This window comes from Ischnura elegans, chromosome 10, assembly GCF_921293095.1.
Source record: "Ischnura elegans chromosome 10, ioIscEleg1.1, whole genome shotgun sequence".
Lineage (NCBI taxonomy): Eukaryota > Metazoa > Arthropoda > Insecta > Odonata > Coenagrionidae > Ischnura > Ischnura elegans.
The window spans coordinates 48649344-48666567 of record NC_060255.1 but is presented as its reverse complement, the minus strand read 5'-3'; the positions used below and the strand labels follow the sequence as shown (position 1 = coordinate 48666567).

General features: G+C 36.7%; 1 protein-coding gene across 1 annotated transcript in view; it reads right to left on the bottom strand.

The window, feature by feature from the left end:
- The window catches only part of LOC124166899 (furin-like protease 2), a 673945-nt gene that overhangs the window by 384615 nt on the left and 272106 nt on the right, over window positions 1-17224 (bottom strand). The gene's annotated exons all lie outside the window — the stretch shown is intronic.

The following is a 17224-nucleotide window of genomic DNA, read 5'->3' as shown; positions in this document are numbered from 1 at the left end:
TTAAAAAACCAGCTCAATGTATGACGAGGGTTAGAAGGGACTTTCTAGTCGCAATCTCACCCAACAAAGACGCATTATTATTATTGTTGATGAGACCGTTGCTAGCAGCTCCATTATCTCAAAGCCTTTATACCACCCCTGCTCCCCTTTCTTTTCTGTCCAACCGTGTTCAACCCCACTCAACCCTACAGTCCAGTCGAGCACCACCGACTCCCCGTATCCAAGAGAGTAGCCGTTTCACTGTGGAGAGCCGTCTTATACTGGCACACTAGCCTTTTGTGTTCAACATTACCCCCTCCTTCGTGTAATATCATTTTTTCCACCCAAAGGCTTTTGTTTCCGCCCGTAACATACTTCCGCCACGGTCGGACCGCATGGGTGCGCGTTTGATCTTCGCGGCTAAATATTTTCCCTGCCGCAAAAGAGAAGGGAACTTTTACCCCTTCCTCATTTTTCCATTTCAATGCGATGGGGTACGCTGTATTGCTTGAAAAAAAGGAGAAAGGGTCCATCGAGGTCCAAATCCTGTCGGTGCGAGAGAATGTTCATATTCGTGGATACGCATACTTTCAAAAGATTTCTTTTTTTTCCTTTGGGAAGGGTAACTTGACTGTGAGGAGGCTTTATGCTTCATGTTACGTCATATGGTGGGGGAGGGTCAAAGTCGTTTCTACCTCCTTACGTAAAGGTCACAGATTAGTTTTTACCAGCATGTCAAAAGATTTAAATTCCACGCCGCCTTTGATGTGGTCAATATCCTCTCTCGGGGAAATTTTTGAAAATTTTCACCGTAGAATCTTCAATATTTCTTTAACCCCTGTAAAAAGGCTCATGTTTCCATGAGAGAGTAACCATGCAACGGATATATTCTTATGTATAAAAGAGACTTCTGTAATGTGCGTAAGCAAAGCAAGAGCCTAAAAAAAAGGAGTATTACAGTAAAAATAATTTCTTTCCAATTAAAAAAAATAATTTACTTATTACAGCATTCGGATGAGTAGGTCTATTTTGTCAATAGGTAAATTATTAATACTTTAAACAAAAAATACTCAGCAAAATGTAATTATGCTATACAACTACAGCAAAAGTATTATTCACCAACACAGAAAGGCATTCGATCACAATAGTTCACGGAGAACCAATTGGATAATAATTTATCCAGTCGATAGTTCAATATTTTAGTTTCACAGGTTTCCAATTAGGACATGGCAGCCATGAGCATAACGGGAGACCCGACTCTCGTCGATGTATCCAAATATTTGTTGAAGCATGTGCTCAAAATTTCGTATTCTAATTTACGGTTTCCTTACTTTTATATCATTGACACAATTAAATACAGATCAATCTTGAGGGATTAAAAGACCAAGCAGATCCTTTCATACGACAAAGAAAATACATTTTTCACAACACAGATTTTTATGGTGCATAATATAAGGTGAATTCATACATAAGGATTGACCATAAAATAACGGAAATGAAATTATCTCTATTTTAAACCAGACTTGAGGAAAGGCATTCCATGAAATCACGACTTATCGCCATTTCTTTCATCTTTTGAAAATGAGTTTAAGACTTCGCTTCGTGGGGGTTGTCTCAAAATAAATCATTGTTCACGCTAAAAAAACAGCGCCAGAAGATAAGAACAAACATCCATTATTATGGAAGCGCTTGGTTTTATTTATTAAGCTCATGGTTCCTCTTTCCATTAACTTGTGAACTTAGTGATGAAAGGTTGTATTTTAAAACTAAAATTGAAGTGTTTTCATTTCCTGTTTGTATAAGGAATTTCAAATTATTCTTCGGCCATTGTGAACACGATGCCTTTGCAATCCCAAACACATCCCTCAGCCAAAATTTATTTTCGTTTGCTGGTTCCATTCATTGGTATTTTTGAAGAAAAATGTAAGGGAAAAAATAGCCCCCTTTTTGGATATGGATTCAGGAAAGCATAAAAATCAACACTTTTCTTTCGAATCGCCAAGTCATTACTTTTCAAATTAAATTACGCCAACAATGGAAGTAGTCAACTTGTTATACTTTCCTTATATCCATGGAAGTTATATGTTAAATTTCATATCAATGAATGACACGCAAATTCAAATGACAATAAATACACAAATAATTCATCGAAATGGAAGGAAATCGTTATTGATTGGGTAAATTTAGATAGGTACTGCTATTTCACATCACAAGACTAAAAAGAAAAACTTATGATAGCGGTAACATAAAGCAGTGAAATTGGAAAATAATTTGCACATTTGTATCGATCACATGATTCCATCTTTATGTTCCTATGATTCATTCCTCAATTTTTCCATTTACATGCATAATCTTGACTTGCTTGGCTTGCTGACATAATACTGACGATGGTAATAGACATTTAAATTAACCAAAACTTAGGCAGCTTTAATGAATATTGAATTAATATGGAATAAAAATGTGAACAAAATATAATATAAGTGAGGATTTCTTAAACAAACCGTATTCAAATACCGTCTTGATAAAAAAACGTTTCCTTATTCGCACCAACTATTTTATTAAGCACTCGAAAAAGATATCAACAAAAATGAATGGGTAGTTGAAAATTTTTCACTGCAGACGGGTGTGTAGTGCTTACTACCCAATCAATTTCGTGGCATAAAAGTGTTTTGCTTTCCCCTCGAACCCCCTCGAAGGCATCTATTTGTGTTTACCACTTCCACCTCCACAGAAGACATCCACAGTTCCTTCTCACTCATTGAGAAAGGTGGGGCACCAAAAAGAGGATGTCTGTTTATCTGTCCGCTATGCACTTCCGTACGGCTGCACGGATTGCAAACCAAAGTTAGCACGTAGATGCATCTCATGCTCCCAGACCCCGAAGTACTCCTGGATGTGTCCGACGTGTCATTCGCGTCGTTTTCAGATTACAGTTTGTTACGTCACGTCATACAACTACTGTGGTTGGACATCCTCCCAGGTAGGCACACATCCTGACATTATCAAATTAAAAAAAAATAACTCTAAGGAATGTACACTTCACTATTAAACTTCCTGTTGCAAACCTTTGTACTGGGGTATGCGTTCACATGACTTTTTAGTTCTACGCACGTACGGACGCAACGTGACGTGTGTGGAGCAATATATAAGCTAATCCTGTGTTCGGTATACGGCAATCTTTTTTTTATTATTTGCTGTTACTTATGTATATCACCATCATACCTGCCTTGTTTATTTACCTAAAAATGCAGCCATTTGAATATCAATTACAAATTTCCCACATCTCTGGTTACTGTCCTTCCCAAGAAACGCCGATTGGGCTGCTAGTAACTGATAAAAATGATAGGTATTCATCGCAAGATGTGGGAAAAGAGTTTCACTGAAACTAATGAAGTGATTGTTCTGATTAGCGGCCCTATTCATGAATCTAAACACAATAGAATGAAGCATAAAATATTCAGAGGAGATGAACGAATTAATTAGACTCGGAACATCGTGAAAAGAAAGGTGATTTCGTAAAAGATTTTTAACTCCATAATTAAAGCTTCGAAGAAATTTGATACATTTTTCTCTACTTCCCCTTAATTGAGTACCCAAAAAAAGGGGAATTTTTTTGAACTTGGCTCTCCTATTAATGAATACCAGAGAACATCCATCCGCTTCAAATTCCTAAAAACTACTGGGGATTTAAGAGGAATATTATGAATGAATAATAAATAAGTCCCTCAATTAGACATTCTATTTTCGGATATATTTTTTATCACTTCCTTACATTTTCTAGTGGTTTATCAAATCAAAATACAAGCCACAAAGCATCAAATGATCACTTACATCAAAATAAAATATTATCTATAGCAATGGAAGAATTTACGGCTTTGGAGAACAATTAGCCGAAGGATCACATTTAATATCTATGTATCTACTACTATTGCAGGTTTGATAAACTCATGATATTTATAACAAATTGCAACCAGTCTTGAGGGGGCCACTAAAATAAATATTCTCGCTTCTAAAAATGTTTATCCCGCTTGTATTGGAATATAGAATCTCCCTCCTTTTGCTGCTTTACGGACATAACCATTATCGTCCGCACGACCATATCATCTTCACGAGCTGAACGGAAGAATTGATCATGAGAGCTCCATAGATGCATCAAAAATCGAAAGTAGATAGTTTTTACACGAGAGACTCAGACATCTTTTGATTAATACGTAACGCCCTTGCAGTAGATTTCCACGACATCACAAAGTTTAAAAATATAAATAAGGGTTGTTTTTCTTGGTAGAATTGATCATAAAACACAAACAGATGCCTTCAAGAAAACCTACCAAAAGTAATGGATTTATTGAGATCGATAACTCACATGAATAGCATATCAATACACCGCAACATTATCAAATAAACAATAACATATGTAGTTTTAAAAGCAACTGCAGACAAAGCGGTCAAATATACAGCCGACTATATGTTTATAAGACCTGAAGATAGAATTAAGTGGCGTAAGTCTTAGCTAATGAATATTAATTATATTCGAACAAAACTTTAAAAAAATAAATATATATTGATTGAAAATCGAGAAAAACATCACTCATAACGAAGTATTTTTTGTTAAAAAAAACTCTCGCGGCAGAATTACTAAACGCACCCAATACATATTCCATAAAAACAACCAGAAAGCGCTAATTCTGGCCCACTGATTCAGTAACAGAACCTTGCATAAAGAGTTCAACCGAACGCGGGGGGAACAGTGGGAACGGGGGAACGCATTGCGAAAAGTCTGGCAGCGAGGAGTTATCTGCATGGGATGAGAGAGAACAGCAAAAAATAATAATAGCATACAGTGCACGGCTCACGGGATGAAATAAATCAAATAACGCGCATCTAAATTTCCTCACGGGAAATGCATACATTTGAAAAAATGCAAGACTATATTTATTAATCGCAAGGGTACTCTTGTGAGAGTAATTAATTCCGCCGGAAAATACAGCGATGGGACGTAGCCAGCTGAAAAGGGTAAAGGCAGAATTGTATGAGTTCACGCTCAAAGAAAACGCGGCGTTATAAAAAATGGCCATTAAGAGGGTAATATAACGGGAAATGGCAGCTTTGGGCAATAAGCATTTCTATGGAAAACGTTTCTTTTTCCCTCATTATCTCTCAACTTTTATTATAATGCTATCAAAAACCTATCTTCCGATGAAACAAGTGAATAAGCAGATATATATTTCTTTGGAATACGAATTAACGCTAAAACTTTGCCTATTGAGTGTTAACAACAGATTTAAGTTTGTTTAGAATTTTCATCAAAATCTCTCGCGGGGGGCGGGGGGAGGGGGCATTTTTTTTTAATAGTTAGAACACAAATATTCACTTTCTACCTTTCCTAGAGCATTTTTCAGTTATATTTAAGCGTCAATCGAACGCATTACAAAAGCGATGAGTGGAATTTTGAGTCTCAATACAGGAATAAAAGAAAAAATACAGTAATTGCTACAATTAAAAGTAGAATATTGATGAAACCACTTTCATTACATCATTCTTTGTTCCAGTTATAATCCTCTGTTTTTCCTTTCGTTGTGAAAAAACGATCATTTACATCAGAGTCGAAAATTCCTGTATGTAATAAAAGACTTCTAAACACAATTGCTTATGACAGCCTCCAAAATTTAAGTGTCGCTTCCACCACTGTGCCGGTTACCAAGACTGTAAGATATCTTGGACTCACGCTTACCTGCAATCTATCATGGGATCAGCATGTGCTTGAAGTATGTAATAAAGGGAATAAGGCTCTTTATTTATTGAAACTACAAAAGAAAAATCTCCCTATTTCCACGAGAATTATCCTTGTCACATGTGTTATCTTCCCCATTATTGATTACTGTATACTAGTCTATAATGACTTAACTTGTGTATTTGAAATGTGTCTGCAATGGTTAATTAACTCCTGTGTTAGATTTATATTTGATTTACGTAGAGATGAACATTTTTCCAAATTCTATACTGATCTGAATTGGTTACATCTTCACAGCCGAAGGGATTATATCCTGGGATCTTTTCTGTTCTCCTTATTCCAAAAACAGAGTCCTGCATACCTGTACCAATCAATCATCCCCCGCAAAAGAGTTACTGGAATTTCCACCGCCGTGTTTCTGACCTTCAAATTCCCAAGCCCGCACCAATATATATTTCAAATCTTTTCATCCAACTGCGTCTAGATTCTGGAACTCTCTTCCGCCAAATATAAACACGTCACAATCCCTTCAGTCGTTTAAAAGAAGGCTGTACTCCTATTTGAAGTCTGGAGCTTAATTCAGTCTCCTCAACTCATTAGCGTTATTATCTTAAAAATTTGATGTTATCAAAGCTCTCTACATAAATGTGTATATGTATGTGTGTGTTCATTACTGTCTAAGTTAAAATTTATATTTTTTGTGTTATTACTATTGAATATTTTACATTTTTTTATAAATATCTACTACTTGTTAGCCCAGCAATAATCTCCATTATGCCTAATTTTTGTTAAAATGCCTTTTATTAAGATGCATAACATTTCCTGTATTTTCCATTTTTTGCTCTCATAGGTTTTACCTACAGCATAATAAAAATATTCTATTCTATGTTCAGAAGAGGTATTTTTGTTAATAGGTCATTTAAGTATTCCAAACGCAAGAAGACAACTTCACAAGCAGGTAGTTTGAAGTCAAACCCTGAAACCAGAGTTGTATCCAATTCTTTACAAAAGTGAGTGAGGTTTTAGGTAGCGTTTTTATTACCTCAATAATACCGCAGCTTTTCTCGGATTCCCATCTCCAAATCACCGAAGAAAAACGCTTTTGTAATCATTTAAGCCATTTCCACCCCTGACAACATCGTGAAAACTATAAGGCCAGGCGGCCTTTGAAAAAATTAACACTTATATATTAAGTCTTTTCAGGCTCGACATGGTGGAAATGCCACATTTCCACGGTAAAATATAAACAAAAATATTAATTTCCACACGTTAATATGCAACTCCACTACCGACCACAGTTTCGACACACTATGAGAATGACATAGAGTTTCGAAACCATGGTCGGTCGTGGAGCTATATATTAAAGTGCGGAAATTACCAATCGTTGTTTATATCATGTATCAACACTGATACCTAAATTTAAGCTTTTAACATCGCTCATGTGACAAGAGAAATTAAAAGAGAAGATATATGTTAAAGTGGAAATGAATGGTGTTTCAAGATGGAGATGAAAAACAATAATTGCGAACCTCAATAAAAACGACGCTTGAATACTTGAATTATAAATGAACAAAATCCGGAAAAATATGGATGAAATATGTCAACTCAGCTTGATTCACTCTAAAGAGGCTCACAAACGCAATATGATTCATAAATAGCATTGTACTATTTCCCTAGAATATTGCTGATACAATGGAGCTATTTATATTACGCATACATTATTTGTTTGATTTAAACCTATACCGCGCATGGAATTCTAGGGAAATTTATCCTGTGCCAGTAGAAGAAGAAAATTAAATCTATTATACTTTTCAAATCTCAGTTCTCGCATATTGGAACAAGAGTGATATGATCATATGAAGAGGGTAAATTACAGAGCTACTTGATGACAATGGGGAGACATATACTGCGCACTGCATTCATTGTTCTGGGATTCGATATTGCATACTCGGGAATTCAAAAATTATATTTTGCCGAATAATGTGCATTTTAAACAAGGTACATTAAGTCTAAGAGCATGAATGATGACAGTGTATTCAATATTTCACTCGCTTTTCCACCATGCACGAAAATGAACGAGAGAAAAAAGTTATCCCCTGCGGTGAGCCAAGCTGACAATTGCGTACCATCATTATTAAGTCTCCTAGTTTAATGCGAGGAGGAAAAATGTAAGCAGAGTTCTTTCCGGCCGATTGCCTGGAGGACTGAGCACAGAATAGTAGAAGACAAAACGAGAGAAAAGGAGCAGGTTTAAGACGAGACGAAGGAATAAAGGCTAGGGAGACTGGAAAATGAGCGAGGCCTCTTGAGGCCAATTCTTGGGTAGCGAGTTCCGCTTTTGTTTGCAAGCACGGGAAAGGGTATGCACTACGTGGAAGGACTAAGTATTTCGCATAAAGAGTCACGTACAGAAAGCGGAGAAGAGGGAATTGCGGAAAACAAAGAGAACTGAGACGGCAGTCACCAATGAGTTGGAATGCTCATGAGTGCATAATGGAAGTGCTTGCATCCCCAGTTATTCGGCTTGGATTGCATTTTTAAGAGAGTTATCCGTGGGTAACACAAAACGGTTGAGTCCGAAGGATTGGAGTCGTACCTTAAAACAGCCGAAAAAAAATAAACGGAAGGATGGTGGATTCATTTCGAATTAAGCCTCGGAGAAAAAATGAATTTGTCTCGTCTCGAGATTTTATAGTTATGATTGAAGAGAAAGGCTGAGAGTTGATAGCATAAATAATTCCATCTCCAGGGAAGAATGACGGGTCAAGAGCTTAACATTTTAGCTGCATTGTCTTTTTCATAGCAATGAAATATTTTCATACCCCGGGTAGTCTAGATTGTTGCCCAAGCCCATCTAAGCACTTGTCAACTATGATGCATACACAATGACAAAAATTTGCTCGATTTATGCCCTGGTTGCTTGCATATATCTGATCTCTTTTTTCGCAAGTGATGGGATTTCCGAAATCTGCACAGAGTATTATCAGCCTCTGTGAATATTTCTGAAATGAAGTTGGAAATACCGAGACAATTAAAAAGATATTGAATAATGACTAAATATTTCCATCGCTGTAGAACGCTTATTTCTCAGGAGACTGCAAGAGAAGTTATATTGCTTCCAATGAAGCAAATTTACCCAACTTATGAGCTACAAAGTATTTTTTAAATTATTTGTGAGACCAAATAATGTGGTGCATTGGGTTTTATTACAGAAAAAAAAACTCAAAATCAGCGTTCAATTCAATATTTATCATTTATTCAACCCACAGGCATAGTCTCGACAGGCGATAGGTAAATATTCAAATAGAATTTCCTCTGGTATTTACTGCTAACATACCAATCATAATGCTATTTCCCTACACTACTTTATGCATGGTGTAAGACTTTACCTTTGTTTTTATGAACATCAATTTTTTACCGGATAATTGCCATGGGATCCCAGATCCAGATCCAGAGCTAAAAAAGAGTTTTTATAGCAACAATAAATAAAATATGGGAATAGCAACCCAGAAAACATAAAGCTTACACAAAAATTAGCGCCACAAAGTATCTTAATTCCAACTAAACCAGCTAATATTTTCCATCCCTGCAGGCAATCATGAAACGTTGTTTGCTAGGCAGGTGGGCTGATTGAAGAGGCTCTCCTCGCAAACGTCAAATTATCGCTAGTGACAATTGCTTAGCATCATGCACCCACGATCTGCCATAACCCCTATAGGTGCTCTCTTAACCGGAATTGGCCACGTCTGGCCAGCGGCAGTTCATATCCCTGAGGGCAAGAGACCTACAATCGACATATTTGGCGTAATTAGGACTAAAGGCATAATTTGAACAGTGACAACCACAAGGGGACAATTGAGGGGCAACGCAGCGGGCTTCGACCCCAGAATACACTAGAAACTCGTCAGACCACCCTATGGCCTGTGCATATTGTAGTGACACTAAACATCCCCCGACCGGCTAAAAATAATAAATTTCGTCATAAAAGTCTTCAGACAAAAAGAGGATTAGCGTTATATTCACCTACAACAATAAAAGAGATATTAATCCTCTTTGTCAAGTTAATGAATTATAAAATTTTGAAATCTTTCTTTCATGACAATAACTAAAATAACAATATTCAGCACAAAATATCTTCTTTTAACAAAGCAAAAGTACGCAATACACGAACAACAAAAGCTTTACATTAGAATGGCTTCAAAAGTTATGGATAACGGAGTTACTTGGGAAAAAATAACTGCCATGCCTTTTAATCAACGATATGGCACAAAAAGAAGCGCATGCACATGAAATCGATTACATATCTTCTTCGGGCAAACATTATTTAAGTACATATTTAACCTTTACCATAATACTGAACCCGACTAAACAGAGAATACTTGGGGATAAGCCACCAAACATTCGCGGCACATGATGCCATAAAATATTTTCTACATCACTGCTCCTCAACTTCTGAGTAATAAATTAACGAGAAAATATGCAATTTAAAAAAACTCAACTAATCTATTAAAATATAAAATTTGACGGAATTCCTCGATGTTATGTAATATTTTTGTAAAATCAGCGAAATTTGGAAAGAGCAGTTTAGTAAATTTTTAAATGATTTATTTCAGCTCAACACACCGAATTTTAATAAATCACTCCCTATTAAAAGAATGACTAAATTAATCCAATAATAATAATCCAATGGTTAATAATTTTCCGTTGGCTATCCAATCGAAGTATGACTTTTAGATCATAAATATTCAAGAAAGGTATACGTAATTATTCAGCATAGATTCAGATTTTCCATGCATAAATATTTAAAAAAAATAACATAAACTAATATAAAAGCATGAATTCAGAATTACTTCTCAGTATTTAGGAAAAACGGTTTATTATTCTCTTTCTAAAAATCTGAAATACTCAAGCAATGTTCTCCTGAGCATTACTGTACAAACGCTCGATTCTTTCATTCAGCTTTGCTTAAATCGAATCATTCTAACTGACTTCTTCTATTCCGATCGCTTTCATGTATGGAATGCTACAACAGTTCTTTCGTTAATTCTTTTCCACTCCCCCGTTTCTATCTTTCTCTTGGGAAGCTAAAAACATGGTACATTCATGGAATACCATACGAGGTGTCAACCTTTTACGAACCGCTAGTCGCCACAGATGTTACTCTTGCATAACTAGCCTAACAGTGTCACCCAGAAAAAGGAATCACAAGTCATTGGAATTTTTCCGAACAATGTACGGGATAATAAAACTTATTAAGGTGCAGTTTAATGAAAAATACCAGTTTTCCTGCTCGATAAACTAAATAAGTGAATCGATATAGAAGGTATTTGATTTTTTGGGTCTGCCGTGTGATCTTTGGGATATTTAGAAAACAAAAAGATGAGGAAAAGAGTAACAATTATCAAGAAAAAGATTAATAACTATATATAACAAAGAAAATTTTAGATAAATTGATGGATACATCATTTTTGCTTCGGAGAAAGCTTAACGGAAAATGATTGTTCCATGCTTTTAATGATTTATGCATTCGACGGTACCTAAAATCGTGCACGTTTCCAAATAAATCATCCATTATTACAACACTATTGTTCCTTCAGCCCTTGCTAAAAATTACTTATTATTATAGAAGCAACATCTTTAGATAGTTTAATAGTAGAGGAGAAAAAGAAATTTCCTTGCTGCAAGAAGATAGCCTGATAATACAACAATTCGAAGACAGATCTCCTGATTGCTTTTGCGATGTCGAAGGCGGGAACATCCTTTTTCGATACTTTACATTGCAAGCACTTATTCATGTGAATACATAAAAAGTCATCTACAGACCGATATTATTAGGACAGAAACTAAGCATGTTGATGACATAACGGTGCTTCAAAATGATGGGAGAAATTTCGCGAAAATTTAATGCGACATCAGCATGATAAAAATTTGAAGAGAAAATTAATCAGCAGAGAGATAAACAAAGACATAAACAGACGGACAGGTGCAATTCTGTTGAATCGAAATGAAAAACTGTAATTAATGCGAGGAACCTGACTGGCGTGATGTGACAATGAACTACGTTATGTTTGAGAACTGTGATATCTACGCGACTCGCTTCCGTCAGGCGCAGTGAGAGGGAGTTAGTCTCTATCTCAAGATTGCATTTAGGACACTGTGTCCTCACTTGCCCTTATCTCTTCACGGCAGAGAAGATTCAACCTCAATACTGGAAGCGAGTCTCCTCTGTGAGGGAGAGACATCACAACGGCACTAGATAGGCATCAGATTCGGCCTAAGAGCTCGAAGACCTTCCATCTTATCTAGGCGCAGGTGATGTTCATGTGTTGAAGGTAGAAACAAGCGCGATGTACCGTCGGCGATCTTCGCTGTCTTTTTTCACGACTATTTAAACATCACTTGCGAAAAAAATCTCTATGTTGCTATGTTGCGAACAGTAGCGTAGCCAGAAAGCGTCTCTTATACTTTATTACAATATTATTAACACAATGCAGCAAGTTCAAAAAATACTACGATGACTACTTCCGGGATTCCCGACCGAAGAACAAGAATAGGTATAGGATCACAATAGATCATCACTAATGCAAGTACTTGTCTCCCCAGTTATTCGGCTCGGATTGCATTTGAGGGTGGAGAGTGGAGGGTGGAGAGTTATCCGTGGGTAACACAAAATGTTTGAGTTCGAAGGATTGGAGTCCTAACTTCAAACAGCCGAAAAAAAGAAACGGAAGGAAGGTGGATTCATTTCAACTTAAGCCATGGGGAGGAAATCACTAATGGTATTTAAAATATTCTCAGTTAGAAATTCATACGATTTCGAATCTCATTTTTTTCTCGCTAACTTGAATTACTTATAATATACTTGAAATTAGCAGTATTTCTATGGGAAATGATTTTTATTAGCCCAAGGAGAAACAGAGAATGCTAATCGAGAGCTCACAGTTACGTAGGTTGAAGCTGATAAGGATAGCTTCATAAGCTTTCTTCTTCATTAATTATCAATTTTTGTTAATTGGATAAATATATTTACACCAATGGAAATGTTTCCTCGGAAAAAATGGAATTTTGATTGCAAAAAAAATCGCTTGGCCTCATTGCTGCTAGCAGAATGTGTCTTAATTTTTACTGTTTACATACTCGTATCTAGGAGAGCCTTAAATTTTTACGATAGCACTAACGTCTTTAGTGATCATATCGCATTAATCTTCTATTTTGTTATATTATTTATTGTTTCGATTTTAATATTTAGGTCATTATTATATTATTAAGGACAGCCAACTTAAAGAGTGACTTAATAGTACGACTTTTCCCTATCCATCTATGCCTCCATTGGTAAGGTTTCCTATAGCAACGACGGACAGAGATTAAATTGAAATTCAATTTCAACCAATATTCGCCCTTTTTTAATTCCAGACTCGATTCGGGAGGTAAAATATTTTGCGGAGAATTTAGCCGCTCCCTCAGCTCTTAACGCTGAATCGGGTGCTCCCGGTCCGTAGTTTTGGTCAGCTGATAGGTCCTGCACCTCGTCTTGCCCTACATCTTTATCGTAACTTTACCAGCCAAGGACGAGGAAGCAATTTACCTGGAGTAAAACTTGCAGGTAAGAGATTCTCACAAACTTCCAAAATAGTGTAAATAGGGCCAATTTTTAGCTCTATCTTATACATACTGATGCCATAATTTGCTTGAAAAAAGTACGCACTAGAAGAATAGTTGATAAATACCTCAAAATAAGCCTCTCCTATATTTAAAAATAAGCGCCGGGGTGCGTGCACGATTAAGGATTACCATTACATAGGTTATTCCTAGGATTGTACTTAGTAGATCAGCTGGACTCACATTCTGCCCCTTTCCATCAAAATTCCTGTATTAAAAAACACTGATTATAGAATATTGAGGCCTAAAGTTTAAAAGTAAATTTTTTCACTTAATCTATATCATTCTCTATCGAGGGATTTTGTTTTGAAAATTTTCAAAGAAAATTTTCCGTCACTGCTCATTTACGAAACGGGAAAGGGTAAAATTATTCTGAAAAACTTTACTGGGAAAATTAACTTGGTAGGAAATGGCGACACGTTGATGACAATTAGACAGCATACTACATACACGGACAGCATAATCGCTGCAAAATTTACAAAATATCACGGATAATTTTCTTTTTAATCAGCTAAAATTGATCTATTTAAGAAATTACGTATATGGAATCTTAGATTACTACGATAGTTCTCATCCCAAAGGTTAATAATGATGAGCAGTCACGGAACTGTAACGGAAACCTTATAACACTGGTAATCACATTCATCAGTGATTCTGATTGGAGTTGCCTCAAGGGAAAAGCAATGATTCGTCCTACCGCGCTAACAACGCAGGATTCCCGTCGCTCGATCATTTAAATTAGAAATTGTTGTAAAAAATGCTCAAATTCAACATTTGTTACCCTCTTAAAATACATTTTAAAAATATAAAAACTTTAAAATAAAATACGGCTGTGAGGAGGATAAAAAATTTTGGGCGAGCTATTTCGACTTCAATTGTTGTAAGCGATAATTTTGAGAATTTATTGTGATTGTAACACTGACCTGTTTTCATGTGCTTCTCAAGTGAACGAATTTTGATCAAAATAATCACTTTCTCAGTATTTTAGTCTTTTAATCGTTTATATGATTATAACTTGAGTACGGAGGCTTTCGCATACTTTATGTTTCGGCTGGTTAGTATATACTATAGGAATATTATGATTTTGATGCTCGAGTCGCCTGCGACTCCGGTTCGGTATCGTTCTTGGAAGTTATTATCATTTGCTATTATGTTTCTAACTAGGTATTTATATTTATAATGAAGCAAGCGTATACATTCATTTCAAACAGAAATTCTGTTATGATTTGCTTACGTCCTTCTTACTCGACTTGAAAGGTTTTATGAAACGAGCTGCAGTTCCACTGATTTCAATCTTGCCTTAAACATAAAACGTCTTGCCAACAAACACATTTCCGAATACCATGTAACCTAATTAATACAAGTAGAGAAGTTAATTAATGATGCTATGTAAGTATCCTACATTATCCCGAATTCATCAGAGTACATGTAAATGATTGCAGCTAAATATGATAACTGAATCATCAGCGATATAGCAGCGTAGATTTATTATACGCATTCACACTAATTCAGCAGCGGATCATATTATCAAGGAATACCTGTTGAAATCCGAAAATCATTGAAAATGGGTTTTAGCTGGAATTAAGTTTTCCTCGTCATACTTTGAATACGTGGAAAGAAATACATCTTTACCGATTGACGGATGTCGGAGAACTCTGTTGTTACTTACGCAACGTTTCATGCCGATCAGCTTAACTAATTTCATATTTTACGTGTTTGCTCAGATATTTATAGGATGAAACTCTTGGAATATCAAAGCTGCCTCGTATCTTGTGTCGTAGATATTGTATTAAAAACATCAACCCGAATCGATAGATGTAAACAAAAGTCTGCCATGTTCACAGGGAACGACTCGTGATTTCCAGCTCTCAGAAAAGAGCTAAAATCACTCCAAAAGAGTCAAGCTACAAACTTATTTAAAATCTCTCCGAGGAATTACCCTCGATCTTTCCTCCTGCATAAAATGCTACAATGTGTTTGGGGTATGTAATGAACATTAATTTCACTTAAACGGAAGCGATCAAATCCCGAGACTGAAAAGGATGAAAAAATACCTCACCCACCTAATGACCCGTTCTCCATATATTGAACCATGAAGACTAGTGTTAGATTGCTGCACAAACCCTAAAACCATACATTTTCCGGGCACAATCTTTGTGGAGCGAAAGTGGCGCCGCTCAATTTGTTGCAAGACTTTTGCAAATGATAGTACATTAGATCGGCATAGACGTGTGCCAAGTGTGGGAAGAGGGTGGAGGGGAAGTCTCTAGCAAGTGGTGCGGGCCGTACCTCAGCATCACCGCGGTGCGGTGTAGAGCCCTTGGGATTGGATAGCATCACGACGGACAATATCTTGTAAACGTTTTGAGATAGGTCAAAACAAACAGAAATTCGGACTTTCATGTTTTACATAAAGATAATACTTGTTCTGCCCAAAATAACTCAATGAAGTGTCCTCATTATTTATGGCCCTTGGGGCACCGTTCCCGTTATTTTAAAGTAAGAAAATTTTAACAAGTGAATATTAACCTCATATGGATCATTTTTTGTCTAGGAAAACTCAAATTTTCTCAATTCTGAAAAATAAGGGCCGGCCTAATGTAGGTACATACTTTTTTCGAATATTTTAAAGCAATTAGACTCTAAGAAGGAGCACATACACCACTCATCCTTGTAAATGAACGCTCCAGCCAATGACATGGTTTCAGCAGTATTGAGCCGGACCTCACACTTGGGGGATATGAAAAGGGAGAAATTTGAGCTTGGAAGAAAGAGAGGGGAATAAGTAAGAGACTAGAATAGAAATTACTAACCAGGTTCAAATCCAGGCCGCTTTTCAGGTAGCGCAGCATTTTATTCCATCCCTTACCCAAGATTTTCCAGCTATTGTGACCAGCATTGCTATTACTTGAATGATGCTGGTGAGTGAACTAGCAAAATGAAAATAAGTGTCATCTAGGGTTTAAAAATGATAACTAATAAGGATGAAACAGAGAATGCTTTGAGATATCTCACAGTTAACGTATAGTTATACTTGTAATTCGGAACATACAGTAACCACGTGCATTTAAGAAATTCTATCGAAGCTCTCAACGCAATGAGTTGGGTAGAGCATGCTGTGTTAAATTTCACCGCACTCCAAATGGCTTACAAGAAACTTAATAGACGCAGAAGCAACGCTCATCTATGTAAATAAACACGCATCCGCCGCGAAGACGGGAAAAGTAGGAAATGTTCGCTTGAAAGAAAGAGAGGGGCAGTTAGAGCAAGAAGAACTGCGGGTCATAAACGATGATGACATCAGAAATGCGCGTGTTCGGGATCTTGCTAATGAAATGCCCGTCTCCTTTTTGTCTAAAGAAAGGAGAAGGGTATGAAGGGCAGGGGAAGGGGTGGGAGAATTAATAAAAATTAAGGGTTGAGATGGAACACTTCGCATGGGGTATTTACATCACGCTCCGAGGAAGCGGCCCCTCAGCATCCCGTCTTCATCAGCTGTTTATTGTCCCAGGAGAGAGACCCACTCCGTGCGCGCCTAGGATGTTATTATTTCTTCTAATTTCATCAAGCACACACAATATGCTGCATGCATATCATTTCCGTTCGGTATGGTCCCGGCATGCTAATGAGCCATCCTATTCGCTCCCCTGTTCTACACGAGACGATGAAGATATTGCCGTTTTAATTTTATATTACATTCCTTTTTTTCGGGGGATTCGTTTGTCCTTTAATTTCGCTCGCATTTTTCGCGCTGCATTCATTCTGAAATGCCCCGGCAATCTATTCACGGCTGCTCAACATGCAACGGAGGGGACGCAGGAGGGAAATGTTTGTTTTAATTAATGCGAACGCATT